Raw genomic sequence first — 19,938 nt, forward strand, 5'->3', positions numbered from 1 at the left:
TCTTGGTGCCAACTTTTTATCTTCTTCATTGCCATAAGACTTCCACAGGAGAGGACAGTCCCCATTTCTCAGAATCTGCTTTTAGTCAGATGATGGACCCTCCCAGAAGGCTTCTTTCTGCATCCATTGATTCTCATTTTCCTCCAACTCAAAATAATCCTTTTGCCAATGTGGCATATTTTGGGGTGGGGTATTTTGATTTCCTGCAGTATCTTCAGAAACTGGTTTCTCACTCTCTCTAAGCTCTGCTTTTGGCCATGTTGACCTCACGCTCAGGCAGGCCTTCTCTTCCTGGTAGCAAGATGGCTGTTGTAGTCCAGTGGCAGACAGACGGTCTCCAGGACTGCATTCTTAACCACGACACCAGACTTCCTCCTGTGTAAAGGAGCTTATACTTTATCCTGAGGAGACAAGTTCCTGTATGGAGGTAAAAATCAATTGCCTGTATGTTTCTGTGCCTCAATATCTGAATTTACCTCGTACTTGCTCCAGCCTCGAGCTATGTTAGTCTCTGTGGCTGTATGGGTAAGTGGGGACTGAACCTGTTTGACCAGGAATCAATCTGCAAATGGCTCACCAACTCAGAATGCTTTCAGAATCCCATCCCCCAAGAGGAAACACATTTAGAGCCATTCAGCAGGAAACCAAAGGACCTGTCAGTGAATTCTGGAGGTCTTGGAGTAAGAAGGCAAACCAAGTCATCCACACTTATGATAAATTTGCAGTCAAAACAAAAGAACCAATTGCTTGAGAATTGAGTTTGATGAGTTGAAGTTAGGCTTTGTGCATTTAGATTTGTTGAGTTAAAAACACAAACAAACAAATACCTATGTATGGCCGGATTCTGCAACTAGTTTCTATTTGCTCATTTTGCACATACTGATTACCTAATAAAACTGATTAGTCCACCCTAAAGATTTTTGATGGCCCTAATTGTTTTTCTCCAGATGCGTAGCAGTTTCTATCTCATCTACAGAGAGGAACACCAATCTACCAAATTTTCTCATTTAACAAACAGGGAGTCACTTAAATGCATAAGGACTCTGCCAAGTGCAAAGACACACCTCCAGCCGGGGCAAACCAAGGAGGGCAGAATGACTGGTCACTATGGAAGCACAGTTAAAAGTGACTTGGAGGCTTACTTCAGAATTTCAGCACATGCTTCCCTTCTTACTGCAAGAGAAGTCTGTCATCTGGCACTATATGATGAATTCCTTTAAACAATAACCGAAGAGAGTCCAGGGCCCAGCTCCTGAGCAAACAGTTTTCTCCCTCCTCTAATGGTTAGAACTGGAATTTATTTGTAATCCTGGCAGTTTCAGAATCTCTGCCACCTCTGTGCCACAGAGTTTCAGGGAGGTTGGAGGGTGCTGGTTCTAGACTTGTGAAACCCGGATTTGATTCCGAGTTCCACCACTTATCATCTGTGTAAACATGGCAAATACTTTACCTCTCTAAACCTCAGTTTACCCAAATATAAAACGGACATTACAAGAGTACCCAGTTTATGGGGTATTGTGTGAGGGCGTATTAAATAATATGATGAGGATAATAATATGCTGTTCAAAATATGCCACTTTGGCATAAGGATTATTTTGAACTAAAGGCAACTGAGAAATGACACAGAACAAAGCTTGCTCCCTTCACTCCGCCTGCCTCAAAGCAGAGGGTAAATTTCCTTTTGTGCAGGTGTCCCCCCTGAGCCCCGCTCCAGTGCCAGGAGGGACAGAATGACTTAATCACCTGAGACAACGCCAGACTCTTATCAGCCCAGTGATGGCACCCGAAAGGAATCTGCATTACAAACCTTACTAAAATGAACAACCCTTATCTTCCATTGGTTTCCCGTACATATTTTAACTTCCCACAAGCTCAAATTCTTTTTTCTTTTGTCATGTCATATCTCCACATTTATCACGCTTCGTTAAAACGGTCTAGAAGCCTTATGGTCTGACTCCCTCTTTGGAATTATCACTTCATTTCTGTGAGACAACTCCCCCCCCCCACCCCTGCATATTCATAAGAAATAACCCTTTTCTTCTGCCAATCTGTCTCTTATCAGTTTATTTTTCAGGGTTTCAGCCACTGAACGTAAGAGGGTAAATGAAAACTGGTTTTTTTTCTCCCCAACAAATATCACAGATCAGAAAGTTCGCTTATATCCTAGCATGGTACATGCTCAGTTAATGCTGGTGGTTTCTTCATGCTCAAGAAATACAAAACACTGCAAGTTACAAACATTATTCTTGTTTCGTTTCTGCCTAATGCCACTTTGTCCTCCAGGTGGCTCTCCGTTAGCTGCAGCAGGCTGTGAAGCAAATTATTATTATCTTTTTCATTACATCATTCATACGGAACACTTACTGGGAGTTCAGTGTGTGCTGAGCCGCTGGTGTAAGCCAAGCACTATTACCATCCCTGCTTTACAGATGGGGACTCCGAGGCTCCAAGATGCGAAAGAGCATGGTTACAAGGCCTTGTGTGGCTCATTATGATGTGATACTACCTCCCTGGGGATGTGGCTGAAGATGGAGTTAAGAAATGATAAGAAAGAAGGTGAAAGAAAAGATCTTTAGAAATGGTCACTCGTTAAACAATGCCTTGCACTTGGCCGGTCCTTCGATATTTGCTCAATGAATGATCGACCAGAAATAAAATTAAATGAACAGCCACGGAGGCCAGTCTTCCTCCTGCCCACAGTGCTTCAGCCATTTCGATTTCATCCCACCCAGAACTTTGTAAAGATAGATTCTCCATCCATTTACATTTAAGGCCTCCTCTATCAGGTCATCACATCACATTGTTCTGTGTGTCACATTATGTTTTATGTTTTTCTCTCCCTCCTCCCCCCCGCATAATGTAGATGACAGACCAGCTGGCTGAGTAGATTAAAATCCTTTTCTGCCCCTCTCTTAATGCAGCTCTGCGGCTTTGTTCTATTAGCAAGACCGGATGGAGTGTTTGTGAAACAGCAGTGAAATCTCTTGGAACAAAATGAGATCACTCCTGCAATAGTTCTGCCCCAAAGCATATTTATAAGCAAGTAAGTTCCACGTCATTCCTTTCAAATTCTCTTTTCCATCAGCCAAGCACAGAGCTCTGAAAGATTAGATTATTTTAAAACTATCTGAATGTCATTGGCTGACACCATGCACTAATTTCTCTAGGCCAAATTGTTCAGGTTCAGTCAGATTAAGGACTTCCATTAGCAGTTAAATGAAGTCTTCTCTGTTCTTGACCCTGTAATTAAGACAGATGAGGCTGTGACCCCAGACTGCATCTCTACATAGCTCAGAATTCAGTCCAATTGCCTGACGAACCGCTATAAATATTTATAGAAAATCCCAAAGTTTCTTCTAGTTCTCTAGAGAGCGATTTCAAACAAGATATGGCTTTGCTTATGGTCCACAGGCCTGAGTCAGATCCCCCTTAGGCCACAATTTGGCAAATTACATTCTAGTAAGAAGTATTGTAGTTTTAGCCAGCTGAGATCGAGGGATCATCTGATGATGTAATATGGTCACTCCTGATGTCCTCAGAGTGGGAAAAGGACAGCTACATGGGCACTATCTCCCTTAGAACTGGGCAAGTAGGTCCCCCACGCTACGCCCTTCCTCTGGCAAAACCCTCTTAACATAGTGAGGAGTCCATAAAGTCAAGAAGACATGTCTGCCCTGAAGTAAGCCCCTCACCCCTAGATCACCCTCATGAAATGGCCTATAACAAGTACCAGATCCTGCTTGGACTTCTGTCCTGGGTCTGTCCTCCCAAAGGTAGCCATTGCCCTATGCACACCCCTAGGCCTGCAAGATGGCCAAGGAGTAGCTATCGGGCAGGCAGGAACTGGGGCAGAATTTGGACTTGACGGCTGAGGCGTCCTCATGGATGCTCACATTGTTCCTGATGTGAAGACTAGAGCCGTCAGGGGGCAGAAGAGGGGAATACGACATAGGCTTGAGTCCTCCATTTGTACCTTTACCCTGGACTCTGAAAATGGTGGGAGTAGGCCTGTAGGCAGAAAGGGTGTGCAGGGACCCCCCCTCAAATATGCAGGTTCATTAATTTGATTTTGATAGAGCACCAGAACACGGCAGCTCTCTGGTGGTCAGCCTCATGCAAACCCACCTCTCAAGTAAGTGCTCGTACAAACCAAAGGCCAGTTCATTTACAATGAGAACCAAAGCGGCCGGGCTGACTGGGATGTTTATGCCAGTTGATCAAATATTTGCTCCCTATAGGAAACTCTATATGGAAAACCCGATTCTAATCAGCCATGTTCTTGGCAAATGGGGAGTCAGAGGAAGGCCTGTGCTTCAGGTTGATATTTTCAGCCATCTGCAGGTTGGGGATACACCTGCTAAGTGGACCCCATGTTCGCAATGTCAGCTTCTCCTAAGAACAAACCTAAACATTCACTGACAATTTTTTGATCTTTGGATCCTCCGTAGACCACAAATTCTATCTCTACATATATTAATGACGATGACTAAACATGTCTTTTTCTTTTACACATGATTTGAATGCACATCTAGACTTTGCTTTTCCTGCTTGGAATTCATGCCTTTTAAAATGAAAGCTTCAGAAAGAAAAATCTCAATTCATGTTGTACTGGATGAAATACCAGTGACGAGCCTGGGAGAAAGTTTAGGAGTCTCCACTGGCCATGAGAAGATTGACCGCTTTACAAATCTCTTCAGTGCTTCCTATCCCTAGCAGGGACATTAACAGGGGAACTGAAACAGAGAAATTCTCAGTTTTTATTTAAATGACTTACCAGCATTTTTCTTTTGTGTCCTTGGCTTACGATCTGCAGTAACTTGCACTGGTTATTATAAATATGTTTTTCTACATCCTGGGTTTGAATGCAAAAACGCAACAGGAATGTTTTTTTTGTTTTTTTGTTTTTAAGATTTTATTTATTTATTTGACAGAGAGAGACAGCAAGAGAGGGAACACAAGCAGGGGGAATGGGAGAGGGAGAAGCAGGCTTCCCGCAGAGCAGGGAGCCTGATGCGGGGCTCGATGCGGGGCTCGATGCAGGCCTCGATCCCAGTGGGATCATGACCTGAGCCGAAGGCAGACGCTTAACGACTGAGCCACCCAGGCGCCCCAACAGGGATGGTTTTTGAGCTTCCTGTCATCCCTTCCCTGCCAGTTCCTCCATTCATTATTGCCTTTCCTATTTCTTTTTTTTCTCCCCCATCATGATTACTCTTTAATTCCTATCACCCATTTCCCCCATCCCTCCACCCACCTCTCCTCTAGAAACCATCCGTCTGTTCTCTATAGTAAAGAGTCTATTTCTTGGTTTCTCTCTCTCTCCTCCGGAAAGAGGCTTTAAAAGAATCAGAGAGGATTAAGTGAAAACCCAGAGAGGATCAATGCGCGTGCGCGCGTTGCTGCGTGCTCGGTCCTTCTGACGAAGTGTGCAGGTGCGTAATGGCTGCGTGTGGTTGCGCGGGCTTGGGTCACTTAGCGCTTGGGCCTGCAGGGGTCCGCACAGAGGCTGGATCGCAACCGCAGGCACCTGCTTGTCTTTTCTCAGTAGTGACGCGGGAAGGAGGAAGAAGAAGACACATCCATAAGGGGCCTGATGGTAAAACACGGGGTGGGAGATTCCAGGTTTCGTAAGCCAAATAATCCGTTTCGGAATGAAATGGGTGTTTAGGCTGTCCAGACGTCCATGTCATATTTATGAAGAAAACAGAAAGCCCTCACAGTGATTCTAAAGCCATCCCCTGACTTGGTATCCACATCCACATTATAGTAAGATTTTATAGCAGGCGGCATCTAAAGGTCTCAGAAAATCCTTTCTAGACGATGCCATACTCATGATTGCCTCTTGCCTTTATTTATGTTGTTCTCTCTCCTCCATCTCTAAATCCTACTTAGGAATCTTAAGCCAGGGCGGGGCCTCACATTTTGCTGCTAAGTGAGGTCCGGCAGAAGCCAGAGGAAACCGATCTAGATAAACTCGCTGCCCGAGGAGGTGCTGTTCGTGGAAACATCTATTTACCACAAGGCTGGCGAATGCTGGTCATGGCCTAACGAAGTAAGGGAAGCGTGTGCCTGGTGGAAAATGTCCCAACTGCTGCGGGAAACAGAGCCCAGGAAACAGCAACAATAAACATTTACAGAAAAGAGAATCACACTTCTCAGCTCGCCAATGAAGGACATTTGCATTCAGAATAATGAAAACAGAACATAAATTGTTTTTTTGGTAGAAACATATTGCAGGATGAAGCAGAAGATAGTTGAGCTAAATCTTCATCTACTGTAATGTCTAAAATTGATGAACAGTAGCAGCATAAGCATATTCTTTAGAAACATGGGCCTCGTTCAAGAACAAAGAGCTTGAAAGAGCAGAAATTTCATGCTGCTGGAGAGCGAAATGGATATGTATGAGAGAACTATATCCTCAACAGTGAGCTCATGGATCCCATTCAACTCCCGAAATCAGGTGCATGTATTACTCTGATAAAATAACATTTAAAAAAAATGGAAATTTGTCCACTTCCATAACTCAGTGCATTGGAAAGTCAGTATGACTAATTCCTCATTCCCCGTGTAAAGACAAAAGATCACAGCTTCTCCCATCTTGCACATTCCTTAGTTTGGAGCCGTTTATCCTGTGCGATCCCAAAACACCGTAACTGGGGCAGTGAATTCCCCTGGGCTAGCCTGTCTATGAAGGTCTATTTTCAACATTTCTGGGTTTTCTGCACACACAGGCTTCACATGCAGGAGCTCTTGTTGAAGGAAGAATCATTTGATGACATTGAAATACTTTGCAATGAGACAAACATTTGCAATCATTTTGGGGGGAATGTGCCCCTTACGTTGCCACCAATGAGCATAAATTTGCATTCTGAATGAAGAGGAAAACAAAGTAGTGAAATGTTAGGCAAGTCTTGGTTTGTAAAGATGGGGACTAGTCCCCTGGGAGTTTGTACGATTCCTCTCATGAAGTCATTTGTACTTCTTCATTGTTTATTTGCACATACCTGGCTTCACACAAGTAAGAAAAATTTTTATTTCTTCTGCTCCTCCTTTAGTTATACACCAGCTGCCTTACCTGAAACTTGAAGACTGGGGCGAGGCTCCTTCAAACAAAAGTACCAAAGCTCAGAGCCAGAGAATTCTCTGGGCACAAAGGCTTTGCAATAGAGAACTGTATAATGGGGCAGGGGGGTCAGCGGCAGACCGATGCCCCTGCCCCACAGCCCAGGCTAACCAGGTTCCTTACTGTCCTCGGTCATGGAGATGCCAATAGCACTCACTTCAGCCAGGTTGAAGGATTGAGAGATTATGGTTTTTGTGACAACCAGCCAGGTAAACGATGATTCTAAACCCAATGGTCTCCAGTCTCCGGGTGGGGTTGGACACGTGTGCCTGGGGAGAGCCATCCTAAGCCCCAGACTGCAAGAGCGCCCCTGACTTGCACGCCAGGCACCCCGCCAGTCAGTTCTGCGGCAACTGTGGCTCAGCTCAGGGCTCCTTGCCTTCAGTCCACACTCCAGGGCCTTCCAGACCAGGAAGACAAATGAAGAAAGAAGATAGTTTGGGGATTACTGCTGCCCAGGCCACCTATGGAACTGTTTGGAATATCAAAAACCTGTTGAGGGGCGCCTGGGTGGCTCAGACGGTTAAGTGTCTGCCTTCGGCTCAGGTCATAATCCTAGGGTCCTGGGATCGAGCCCCGCATCTGGCTCCCTGCTCCGCGGGCGGCCTGCTTCTCCCTCTCCCACTCCCCCTGCTTGTATTCCCTCTCGCTGTCTCTCTCTCTGTGTCAAATAAATAAAATCTTAAAAAAAAAAAAAACCTGTTGAAAACCCTGAGTGGCAGTGAGTGTGGTGAACATCATAATAGAATAGAAATCAGCAGGTCTCTAGCCATCAACTAGTTAATGTCTGCTACAGAGCAAAAGCTTCATCCTCATTTGTTAATGAAAGTTGAAATCACTTAAGCTCTTTGGGCCTCTTTGGCTCTATATTAAAAATAAGGAGGTTGATGTGATGCATAGTAATAAACTTACATTTATTGAGTACTTACTATGTGCCAGGCACAGTTGTGAATTAAATATTTTAGTTGTCACAAAAACCATAATCTCTCCTTTTATAAGATACAAGGAAATCAAAGCACAGGAAGGTTAAATAACCTACTCATTTGGAAAGAGACAGAACTTCGATTCAAAACTCCCAAGCCCCTGCGTTTACCCATTACACTTTTGTCAACTTCTAGTGTATACTATTCTCCTCATTCTGTTGTTTTTATCAGTTGGAAGATGTTTAATCTCTCATTCCAATGCTATATATTTGACTTCTCATAGATCAATCCTCTATGTACCCATCAATCCTTGAGCCTCCAAACATCACTAAGAAGCCTATATTTATAATTCAGTTATGAGAAGCCAGGAATTTTGTACCCATCTGTGGCTAAAGTATGGAGAGGGACAGTATGTCAGACGAAAAATCGCCAACCAAAACACGCTACCAAGCCCCATCAGGAGCAGATAGAACAAGATTCAGGGACTAGGAACACACAGCCGTGTGCTCTAGAACCATCCCTGAAAGGGCAAAGTCCTGGCACGGCGCGTCGTGAGGCACCACACGGGTGGAGCGGAGCTGTAGTCATGTGGGCAGGAACATCCGGATTCAGATGCATGCGTATAGGTCCTCCTGTTGCCCGGCGTAGGCGAGCCTGTCTTCCTCACTGACCCTGCCTCGACTTCTGTGAAATGGGGGTGTGTCAAGTGCCTCACAGGCCTGTCCTAAGAATTGAGTGGGATGCAGAAAGGGCGAATACCTACCATTTGCATCAACATGGATGGAACTGGAGGGGATTATGCTAAGTGAAGTAAGTCAAGCAGAGAAAGCCAATTATCATATGGTTTCACCCATATGTGGAACATAAGGAATAGTGCAGAGGGCCACAGGCGAAGGGAGGGAAAACTGAATGGGAAGAAATCAGAGAGGGAGATGAACCATGAGAGACTCTGGACTCCGGGAAACAAACTGAGGATCACAGAAGGGAGGGGGAGTTGGGGGAGGGGGTAGCCGGGTGATGGGTATTAGGGAGGGCCCATGTTGTGTTGTGATGAGCACTGGGTGTTACAACCAACTAATGAATCATTGAACACTACATCAAAAACTAATGATATGTTGGCCAATTGAATTTAAACTAAAAAAAAAAGGAATTGAATGGGATGACACAGGAAAACACTTGGCAAACTGAAGATCCGCTATTCGGAGTGGATCCCCGGACCAACAGCATCAACATCACGCAGTGGCCTCCCGTAGGGCATAGGCTTATCACTCAACCTTGCCCTAGCTATTAGCTGTCTCTCAAACTTTTGTGATTGTCCAAGCAGCCAATTTTATTTTTAATAGCTCGGGGTAGTGGAGGGTGTGCCAGGACCAGTCAGTGTCGCGAAGGAGAGAATCTCAATCAGCACCTTAGATTCAGGCTGATTGGAAGTCAGACCCTTCAGGCTTTCAAAGAATGCAAATATACACCTTCTGCAAGCATAAGCCATGCTGGCCCTCAGAGCCAGGTGATCTGGAGGTGTCTGGTGTCCCCTTGGCTGCAGCCACAAAATCCGGGCTCCAGACCCATGTACAAACTCATTTCTGAGATACCGGTGGGCTGTAGCCAGGCCGAGGGAGAGCGCAAAGATGGCATCCCTCGGCCTACATTCCCGGAGAGCTCCTTTGGAGTCTCCTAACTGTGTACCGAACCTGAAACCTCCTCCTAAAACTAAAGCTCCAGGACTAGCAAGTAGGTCTCTCACAGAAAGACTGTGTTTGTGTTTCAATCTGCTGTCTGTGTAGGGCCCTGGGGTGGTAGCCTGCCAAGAACTGTCTCTCCCATTGTTACAGTCCCTTGGCACCCAGGAACACAAGCACCCCCCCCCTCCGATGATCAAGGGGCATCCCCAAGGCGGCAGCCACAAAAACCAAGGCACCGGATGCAAGAACTGGAGTACCAGACACCTATAGAAGCTCCCCTCCAAGAGATGCTGGTGCTCTGGAGGATGACAGAGGGAGAGCAAGAAGATAGTGCCCACCCTCCAAGGTCTCAGGAAAGGGTGCCAGCCAGCCTTAAATGTGTGCTGCATTAGAAGCCTGCCCCTCAGGCTGCAGCTAGTTGATCAGCAAATAGGACTCTTTCCAAAACGATCCTTGGTCTATCGTGTCTTGCTGTGCCTTGAGGGCACTAGCTGACTGCAAACTCTCTCTCTATTGGCTACGGTCCTGTGCCACCTGCGAGCGTAAGCCCCATTGGCTACCAGAGCCAGGCAACATAAAGGTATGTGTCCCCTGGTAGCAGCCACAAAAATCAGGGCACCAGAGAAGGGCATAAGCTCTTTTCTGCAACATTCAGGGAGAGGCGGGGTGACGCAGAGGGAGAGGGCAAAGATTCTGTTCACCAGCCTCTGTTCCCCGAAGAGCCCCTTTGATGCCTATAAGTGTGCCAAACCAGAAGCCTGCTTCTCAGGCCAAAGCTCCCAGAAAAGCAAATATGCCTCTTTCTCAGACAGACTGGGGTGTGTTTCATTCTGCTGCCTGTGTAGTGCCCTAGGTGGGGGAGTCTGCCAAGAACTGTCTCTCCAATTGTTACAGTCCGCTGGGGCCGGGAACACAAGCCCCCCACCCCCCACCCCCGCCTCCAGATCCAGGCAATCAAGGGACATCTCCTAAGTAGCAGCCACAGAAACCAGGTCACCAGACATAAAAACCAAGGCACCAGACCTGCGTAGAAGCTCCCCTCTGTGAGATACTGGCACTTGAGTGTGGCAGGGGGACAGCATGAAGATGGCACCTACCGGCTGCCATGAGGCAGAGAGGAAGTACAAAGATAGGACTCACTGAAAAAAAAAAGTTTTAAAAAAGGAAAAAAAAAAAGAAAAAGTAAAGGGTGAAATTTTTTAAAAAGACTGTGATTGCCGGTGTTAGCAAGGAAGAGGGAGAGCATGGAAGACGGCCCCTACCGGGTGGAATATAGCGATGGCACCCAAAGGAAAAAGGAAACAAAAAAACCTCCTGTTGGCTTTAGCAAGGCGGAGGAAAAACGGGAAGATGGGATCCAACAGTTTCTCTCCTTGGAGGGTATCCCTGCAGGCCCCTGCCACTTAAGCACAATACTTTAAAATTAGGAAATGAGCTTTTTCACATAAAGTTTGGGGACTTTTCAAAGGGCTGCTTCTGTACTGGCCCTGGATCAGGTGAGTCGACACACAGTCCCTTTAAGAGACTCAGTTTGCCATAGCCCCATGGGTCTGGTGGATAGGTGCCCTGATGGTCTTCAAAGCTAGATATTTTGGGGTTCATCTCCCAAGTGCTGATCTTAAAAGTTGGGGTGCCAAATGTGGAGTATGAACCCTTTGCTTCTTGGGGAGAAGCCCCAGGTTTTGAGTTCCCAACTGATAGTGGGTTGCCATCTTGAACCAGACCCCCCTATTGAATACTTTAAGTTGAAGGAGTTGGAGAAATAGCAAAATGGACCCTCTTCCCATAGCTCTTCTCTACGGAAACAGGTCATAAAACCCCCATGCGAGAGATGTCCAACTTGTACCTGGAGGAAAGGAGTGTTCTTATCTCTGAAGACGAAGTGACACCACCAAGAAGAATCTGAACAAACGGGCCTTGCTCAATTTCCCCCAGTTTACTACACTTACCTCATACTTTTTGACCTATCATATTTTTACATGACTGTCCACTTCCCAGCAAATGTAGCATAAAAAGACTCAGGTTTATCTGTTTCTTCAGGTCTTCATTTCCTTATGAAGGCTCCCGTGTCCTGTAAAATTTACACTAAATTTGTGTGCTTCTCTCCTATTAATCTGCCTTTGTCAGTTTAATTTTGAGACCCAGCCAGGAACCCTGAGTGGGTTGAAGAAAACATTTTACTACCTTATTCTAGCTTGACTCCAATTTATGTGCATACACACACACACACACACACACACACACACACACTCGTCCCTCATATCATTTTCTCCATCTTCCAGTCCCCTGGTCAAAAATTAATCACATGAACACATAAATTTATTAACCTGTCAAAGTGTCAGAATGGAAATGGAATGGTGCCATTCATAAATCACTATTTAAAAAAAATTCTTTGCATTTCAAAAGTGATTTAAATAGATGTCCTAAATTTGGTTTGTTTAAAAAACAGTCTGTTCCAGAAAGTCTGTGACTAAGACATGAATAAAAAAACTAAAACACATTAAAGAAGTATTAGTGTACAGACTTCAATAATTGGGCATTGTTCTAAAACTTCAAAGGTCAGAGATCTTTGGGTCAGGGGAGAGAAAGTTTCTCAATTGGAGAATATCCCAGTTGGGTTTATGTATTTCTCAGGAGCAGTGCTATTCTCAGTTTTTTATTTGTTTGGTTTTGCTCCTGCCACAAAGGAAAAACGGAAGCTAGCCTACTGGAAGGGCCAGGAGACGCCCTCCTTGAGAAGTTAGCTGCCAAGCACCAATTCTCGGGGGTAACGTGCACAGAGTTTCCTGGGAGGACTTGGTCACCAGGATCCTCCTGCGCCCACGAGCCAGGGAGCTGAGGTGGAGCTGTGTGTGTCCCGGGGTATATTTGCATCTCTAAAAAGGCTCCATAGGAGTTGGTTTGACTTTGCCTCAGAGGTAGGATTAAACAAAGCCCTATTTGATAACAGTAGAAAGTCGGTCCAAAAGTGCCCCTACATTTGCATGTATTTATTTACATTTTGTTCTAAAATCTACAAGCACTTAGGATTTAAGCGCATCTGGCTATGGGGTGAGTCTCCAGGGTCTTTTAAATGGCAGAGGCGGCAGGCGGCGCCCGCGGTCCCGGCGTGCCACAGGCCCGCGGGCAGTAGCGGCCGCACCCGCCGCAGCCACTTGGAGCATCTTTGGTCACGATCCGTGGGGGAGCCACTAAATTTGGTAGTGACCAGAGACCACTCCGCAAGGAGCCACAGATGAGAAACGAGAATGGCACCTGTCCCATCACAGCGAAGGACCGGGACCGCTGCTGTGCGTGGAGGACATTCCCCAGGGACACGGAGGACCAGGAGGAGGCGGGTGGTGGGGCGCAAGGGCTGCGTCCTGCAGGCAGGTCACATCAGGGACAAAGAAGCACAATTTTGCGATCGTATTGATGAACTTTTCCTTCCCTCCCCTCCCCCCTGCCCCAAGACTGGTGGGATACGGGACACAAAGGCGAGAACAGAAGAGTCTAAGTTGGTGGAAGCACGGGCTGTACATCTGAGATTCAGCCCCCAGACGGGGCGCTTTGTAACAAGACCCGCTACCGGGCTCGCGGCTTTTGCTACTCAAACTTATAAAGAATGAAATTCTCAGCCGCCTCAGCTCCTGCCCGAAGCCCCGCTGGCGCCGCGGGCCCGGGGCCCACCGTTCCCCAAGGGCGGCCGCGCGGGAACGTTCGCTCGCTTCTTCATTCGTGGACAGCGGCGCACGCCTCGGGAGCCGTGGCTCGGCTTTGCTTCCTTGACCGGCGCCTTCCCGATCACCACTAATCATTTCCTTAAAACATGGAGGTGGCACCATTAAACCTTTGACAATGAAAACTAGATAAGATTGCCATGCTCGAGGAAGGGAGAGCAGCTCATTCCACGGTGGACAGAACCGTGCAGAAGAAACAAGTTGGATCTCGGGTCTCAGATTCCACGTGTGTCACCTACTACTTGCAGGGTCTCGGACGTAACCCTAAATCTTCGGTGAAATGGAAACAGGAATCATGTCTGCGTCTCAGAAAAATGGGGACCCGATGAGGGAAAGCGGCTGTCCTGAAGAAGCTTCCCTTCCCTTCCACATTCCCCGCCGACAGACGCCTCCACGCCCGCGCCCGGGCCGAGGGGGCCGCGGCGCACCACCCTCTCACCCGGCCACAGCTCATCACAGCCCAGGTGGACGGCTGAGCCGGGCTCGACCCGTCCGAAATGTGCCCTGGTTGTCGCTCAGCTCCACTTCCCTCGTGCGAGCCTCGTTCTCAGGCAGGCAAGCCTCCCTGACGGCCAGCTGGCCCCCGGCGGCTCAGACCCACCGCCGCCGGCGTAATGACTCCCTCGGGGACTACCTCTTCGCCTCCAGTTCCAGTCAAACGCCCAGGGATGGTCCTGATGAGCCTGAATCGGGTCATACAGTTAACCCCCAGCCCAAGTGCTGTTGCCAAAGGAATGAATGCAGCATTCGATTCAGCCGGGCCGGGGTCACGTGTTCTTCCCTGGCCTGAGGGAGGGTGTCAGCCTCACCCGCTTCATAGAGATTGAGGACTGGAGCAAGACAGTTTGCCAGGAGAAAATCAGGGGGTACTGCTGCCGAAAGAAGGGGCAAGTCATACGGGGAGGACTTTTAAGAGTCCAGCTCTTCCCACCATGAGCACCTGAGGTATCAAAATGAGAAGTAAATTTTCTTGAGGCAGGAAAAACTCTTTACTTTAAAATGGGCAGAGTGACCATAAGCCTTGTAGGCAGATGCTACCGAGAGCCGGGCCTCGGCCGCGGCACAAATACTGATGGCGCCCCGAGCACGGAGAGCACGCTCCCTGTGGATGAGTCAGTCACGGTCCTGAGGCGCAGCCTCCCCACCCACAAGCTCACTGCCAGTTCCCTGAGTCACCCCAAGCCCCACCCAACGTGTTGTGCTTTTCCCACAGTTCCCTTGAATCTCCTGGGACAGATGGCTGGCTCTCGGAGCTGAGGAAAAGAAGGGGTGTCTTCAGAAACAGGAGTCCCTCTCCTGTGAGCAAAGCTAGCAGAAGGGCTGGCTCAGGTGGGTGGGGGTGGTAATTATTCTCTTGGCAGTTCCTGGTGCACTTAAAATCAGATTCTTTCTTATCAAGAATTGATTCATATGTAACCTCTACCTTTTTTTTTTAATTTCTGTTTAAAAAAGAAACAACAGACAAAACCCAAAACCATACTCCATTCTTTCAGAGCCAGATAGCTCAGATGTCTCTTCCCTGCTGGAAGCCTCCCCTTCCATCCTCCGGCCCATGTACCTGAGAGGCGGCCTTAGCACCCCTGCCCTGTCCACTCCCAGCACAACTTTGATGCCAGTTAGAGCGCTTCTCGTGTTGTCGGGCTTCTCGTGGCTAACTGGGCGGCCGCCTGGCTGGTGCACCGGATGGGGGATGCCTCAGGAGGGTCCGGAATGATGCCCTGCTCCTCTCGTTCCCTGGAGTCTGGCACACAGGAAGTCCTCCCCCAAAGTCTCAGTGAAAGAGCGAGAGTGAGCCAACTGTTACCAGCGCTCGGGGCCCAATGTGTGAAAGATGATCTACAGTGGAGTGTCTTCCCAGAGGTCAGCGGGCCCCTTGTGAAGTAATGAAGGCTTTTGCTTCTTAACATAATCCTGAGTAGCTTCTCTACTGCAGATCATTCCAGGGACTGCTCTTGAGAGCCAAGAATATCCACACTAGAGGGAAATGTTTTTCGGTAATCGTATAGGATGACAGGCCTGAGGTCTTACGACTCACTTCAGGGGGAAAACCACAGCAGCCTAATTGCTGTCGTAATGCTCCATGTTTGGATCTAATATGAAACATTCACTAAGTGCTTTATAATTAATCTGCAATTAATTTAGATTCTTCTGCAGTTGTGCTTTATGAAAAAAAATTCAGCGGTATAAATATAAATGACGAATAATAGGCAGTAGCTGACTATCAGGGTCTGAAATCTTCTAACACGCAATGGGCTGTGTGATTTCCTCGTTTCTGTTGGAAGTCATTTAGAAGTGACTTAACGGTGTTTGGAGAAGAGTAATAACATCCTATTATTCCAAATCATAACAATAAAAAAAAAAAACCACAGTGAAAGAGAGAACAATTCAAATCTGGCTTACTGTGCCATCTTGCCATATACCCTGGCAAATATGAGGAAATTTTTTATTTACCCACCTTTCACTTCATAAATGTTAATTGAGCATCTACTGTGTGCTAGGCAACATGGTTTCCACGTGAAGAAGATGGCGAATGGAAAGGTAAGTCACTTCCCCTGAGCATAATGGACTGAAGCTCATCAAAAGAAGTAAGGATTTCCAGCTTATTTACTTGTTCAAAATAATGTCTTCCCAAGGACCCTTCTTAATGTAATCTTGCGGTGTTCCCACAGCACCTGCCGCCTCACGAGACTTGCCACGTCACGTCAGTTTGGCCTTCAGTGTTCTCAATGACTCTTGTGTGGCAGGACGATCCCGGGTCTGATTCTGCACCCGGGAGAGCGAAGTACCCGAGATGACACCACAGGCCAATTATTGAGTCAGGCCCCAAACCGGGTTTCCTGGTTCTGACTCCGGTTCTTTTTCCAGTTCCTCTGCAGTTAAACAGGAGGTCAGACTGGTGCGGCCAAAAATGGCTTGAGAACTCAGTTCTGGCCAAGACGTGTTATCGGGAGTCTTTCTCAAATGTGATCTCATTTATATGCGGGTGGGGCCATGGAGACATTGAAGGATTGAGACTGTGATCTCTGGCACCCATCCTTCCCTCCAGTTATGTGACGAAGACTTTCCCCATTCACGGAACCCAGCCAAGGAAAGATGGGGTTGGATGCGGAGCACCGCGGGGAAATTGGGGGTCCCCGATGCTGCAAGCTTCTGACAACCACCATGAAAAATGCACTAGGTTCTGAATCCTCGGGTACTGCTTAAGAGCTCATCTGGCTCTTCAGAATCAGACACAAAAATCAATGACACGTGTCCTTGAAGAAATGAAAGTCCAAATGCTTTTAGCTTTGCCGAGTGAAGATTTTCCTCAAGTGTTCCTCGGCCTGCGGCTGGTAGTTAGCCTTCTTAAGTGAGCCCTTCAGCCCCAGTGCAATATCAACGGACGGAACTGAGTGGCCACTGGAGAGTCCCCTCCTCTCTCTCCCTCTGCCTTCTCTCAACTCTGGGGTCGCAACTCAATGGTCTCAAATAAATCCTCTCGGTTTACAAGACCTGGTGAGTGTAAACATCACTTACCGGAGCCATTGGCCTGTTAATGCCTTTTGGGTGGGTCCATATCTGAGTTGGTGATCTCTTGCAACTCCAAAGAGTCATGAAGAAAGGAAAACATTTCCTAAGGGTAAGTGATGTAATGCTACTGAGTCGTCTTCCTTTGGAATTCCTATGTTGAAGGCCCAGTATCCAGGTCTGTGGAGATGGGGCATCTGGGAGGTAATTAGGTTTAGGTGACATCATGAGGAGAGAACCCTCATGATGGGATTAGTGCCCTTCGAAAAAGAGACACCAAAGAGCCTGATTCCTCCCTCTTTCTCTCTCTCCACCTGCCTGCACGGAGACACAGCGAGAAGGCAACTGTGTGCAACACAAAGATGGAGCCCTTGCCAGATGCTGAGCCTGCTGGACGTCCAGTCTCCAGCACTGTGAGAAATATATTCCCGGTGTTGGGGCCACCCAGGCTTAAGTCTTGTGTGGTGTCCACACTGAAGAAGATAGGTCATATAGGGGAAAGGGATGAAATGTAGCACCAGAAAACCTGGCTCATCTCTTGTTCTTACTTAACCTCTTTGTGCCTTAGTTTCTTTATCTGCAGAATGGGGCAGTGGAAGTCCCCTCATGGCCAACATCACGAGGTTGTTTTGAGAATCCAGCCAGAGGAGGTTTGGGAAGGGCTTTGTAAACTGCCAACAGAATGGCTTTTTTGCTCTTCTGTTGGAAATCTTTAATAATGTGTTGCTGGGAATCTGCCACTAAAGTTGAAATCCCAAAATTGTTTAGGCAAAAGAAGTAAAAATAAAAATGGGAAAAGAGGTAGGTTAAGAGCTCTACATTTTTTTTTCCTTTTAAATGCCTCAGGGTTGAACTCATGCATGCAAATTTTTAAGTGAATTTTTATGATTTGGTTGTCTAAAAATCTGATAGAACTTTCAAAATCTTGTAGAGTTTCTTTAATAGAACTCATAAAATTATCATAATTCTACTTGTTTAGATTATGTGATTGTGTTATATTTTATAGTGTTTATATTTTATATTATATAGCATCTTCTGACATTGGGGGCAGGTAATTAAATTGATATGCAGAATCTGACAAATAATTGGCAAAGTAGTTACTGTATTTCATATACTGTAACTAAGATATAAGTGGCCTGAGGTTAAATTGTACCTGTTTTTCAGGATTGAACTTATCCTATGTTATCACAAATGGCAGGGTGGCAGCATGTGATTCAGCCCAGCTCTTATATAGACTTCTTTTCTGACTTTTTTAAAATAATTTTTTAAATTTTAGATATTTAGATTTATAGAAAAATTGTGAGGCTAGTACACAGAGTTCCCATAAACTCCACACCTCATTCCCCCTATTATTAACATCTTTCACAATAAATGAACCAACATTGATACATTTACGAAAGTCCATACTTTATTGAAATGTCCTTGGTTTTTATCTGCTACCCCTTTTTGGTGCCAGGCTCCCATCCAGGGTACACAGCGAATTCATGCCTCTTTAAGCTCCTCAGGGCTTTGACAGTTTCCCAGACTTCCCTTGTTTTTGATAACCTTGAGGATTTTAAGGAGTATTGGTCAGGTATTTCACAGAATGTCACTCTGTTTGGATTTGTCTGAGGTTTTGCTCATGATTAGAGTGAGGTTATGAGCTTTGGGGAGAAAGATTTATAGACATTACTTAAATTTGGGGATATTCCAGTAGAGAGTCAGGCAATTCTCGGGCATAAGGAAAAATCTTTTGACCTGAAGCAGCATGGTCCACAGTGGACATCTCACAACTGGAGAAGTGCTTCAAATACAAAGAGAATCTTCCAGCAGAGTTTATTCGCCTAGTAGGCTTAACAAATCCCGGGATGCCACAGACTGCCACAGGTCTGCTCACTGTGTTAAATCCTCCCTCTCTGAAGACTTTCAACACCGTCTCCTGTAGTACATCCTTTTGTGTTGTGTTGTGTTGTGTTGTGTTGTGTTGTGTTGTGTTGTGTTGTGTTGTGTTGCGGTGGGGAAAAGACTTTTGGTTTTGTGATAGAATTTAATTTGAAAACAGTACTTATTTGAGAGAAATCCTCTTTTGGCAATGTTACTGAGCTACATTAAGTATCTGAAGCCCCCATGTTATCGGGAACGTAAGTGCGTGAATAAGAGCACAGCGTCTGTGTGCTGGAAGGAACTCTGTAATCCTGCTGCTGACCAGATTCCTTTCCGAGCGGAAGAGCCAAATTAATGGAGTCTCTCCCACACCAAACACCTGGGATCCTATTAAAAAATGGAATGGAAAAATGAAGGCTCTAGATGCAGGGCATGCTGGATAGACTGGTATGACAACTGAGGACAACCAAGTCTGAATTTGAATCCAGGCAATTGCAGGAATCCTGAAATCCTCCTCCCAAGAATTAACTACGTTATTTAATTTTCCACAAAGGCTATGCAGTTAGTAAAAGGGGGAACAATTTTCCAAATACAGAAAAAATACAAACATTATGTAACACATATGCGTATGCTGTAGCTGAAGTTTGGTTTTGACAGTCGACAAACGTGCCTTGATGTACGTGTGAGTGGTCCGTGACTCAATCCCTTTCTAATCCCATTGTAATCTTTATAATGATTCTGTTATGTGCAGTTATAACAATAATAGCTTATATTTATTTACAGCCTATCTGTGCTTGACATATTTAACTCATGTAATCCTGTCTAGATACTCACTCTCCTCTTCCTTAAAAGAGGAAGTTGAGGCTTTGAGAAGTTAACTATCCTGCCCAAGGGTACACAGATAAGGCCAGGATTTGAACTCAAGGCATGGACTGTTGGGATCCAAAGTGTCGGGTCCTACTGGGCTAAACTACCTCTGTATCATTGAGTTCATTTCAAAATGCCTTCTGGGAGAGCAAAGACCATATCTCTTCTTTTCTTAATAGGTGGGGTCTCACAATTTCCATTCACGTGGCACAGGTTTAGTAATATTTGAAAATAAGGAAGAGGAGGATGTGTTA

At 46.2% G+C, this 19,938-nt stretch overlaps 1 long non-coding RNA gene across 1 annotated transcript; it reads left to right on the forward strand.

The window, feature by feature from the left end:
* Positions 1-204: 204 nt before the first annotated feature.
* On the forward strand, positions 205-7,777 carry LOC112832680 (uncharacterized). The gene is made up of 5 exons (XR_012380697.1): positions 205-427; positions 2,922-3,043; positions 5,333-5,432; positions 5,893-7,289; positions 7,333-7,777. It is a non-coding gene; the product is annotated as an uncharacterized lncRNA (long non-coding RNA).
* Positions 7,778-19,938: the final 12,161 nt, after the last annotated feature.

This window comes from Callorhinus ursinus, unplaced genomic scaffold (assembly GCF_003265705.2).
Source record: "Callorhinus ursinus isolate GAN/ISIS: 27379988/994484 unplaced genomic scaffold, GSC_fseal_2.0 scaffold14, whole genome shotgun sequence".
Lineage (NCBI taxonomy): Eukaryota > Metazoa > Chordata > Mammalia > Carnivora > Otariidae > Callorhinus > Callorhinus ursinus.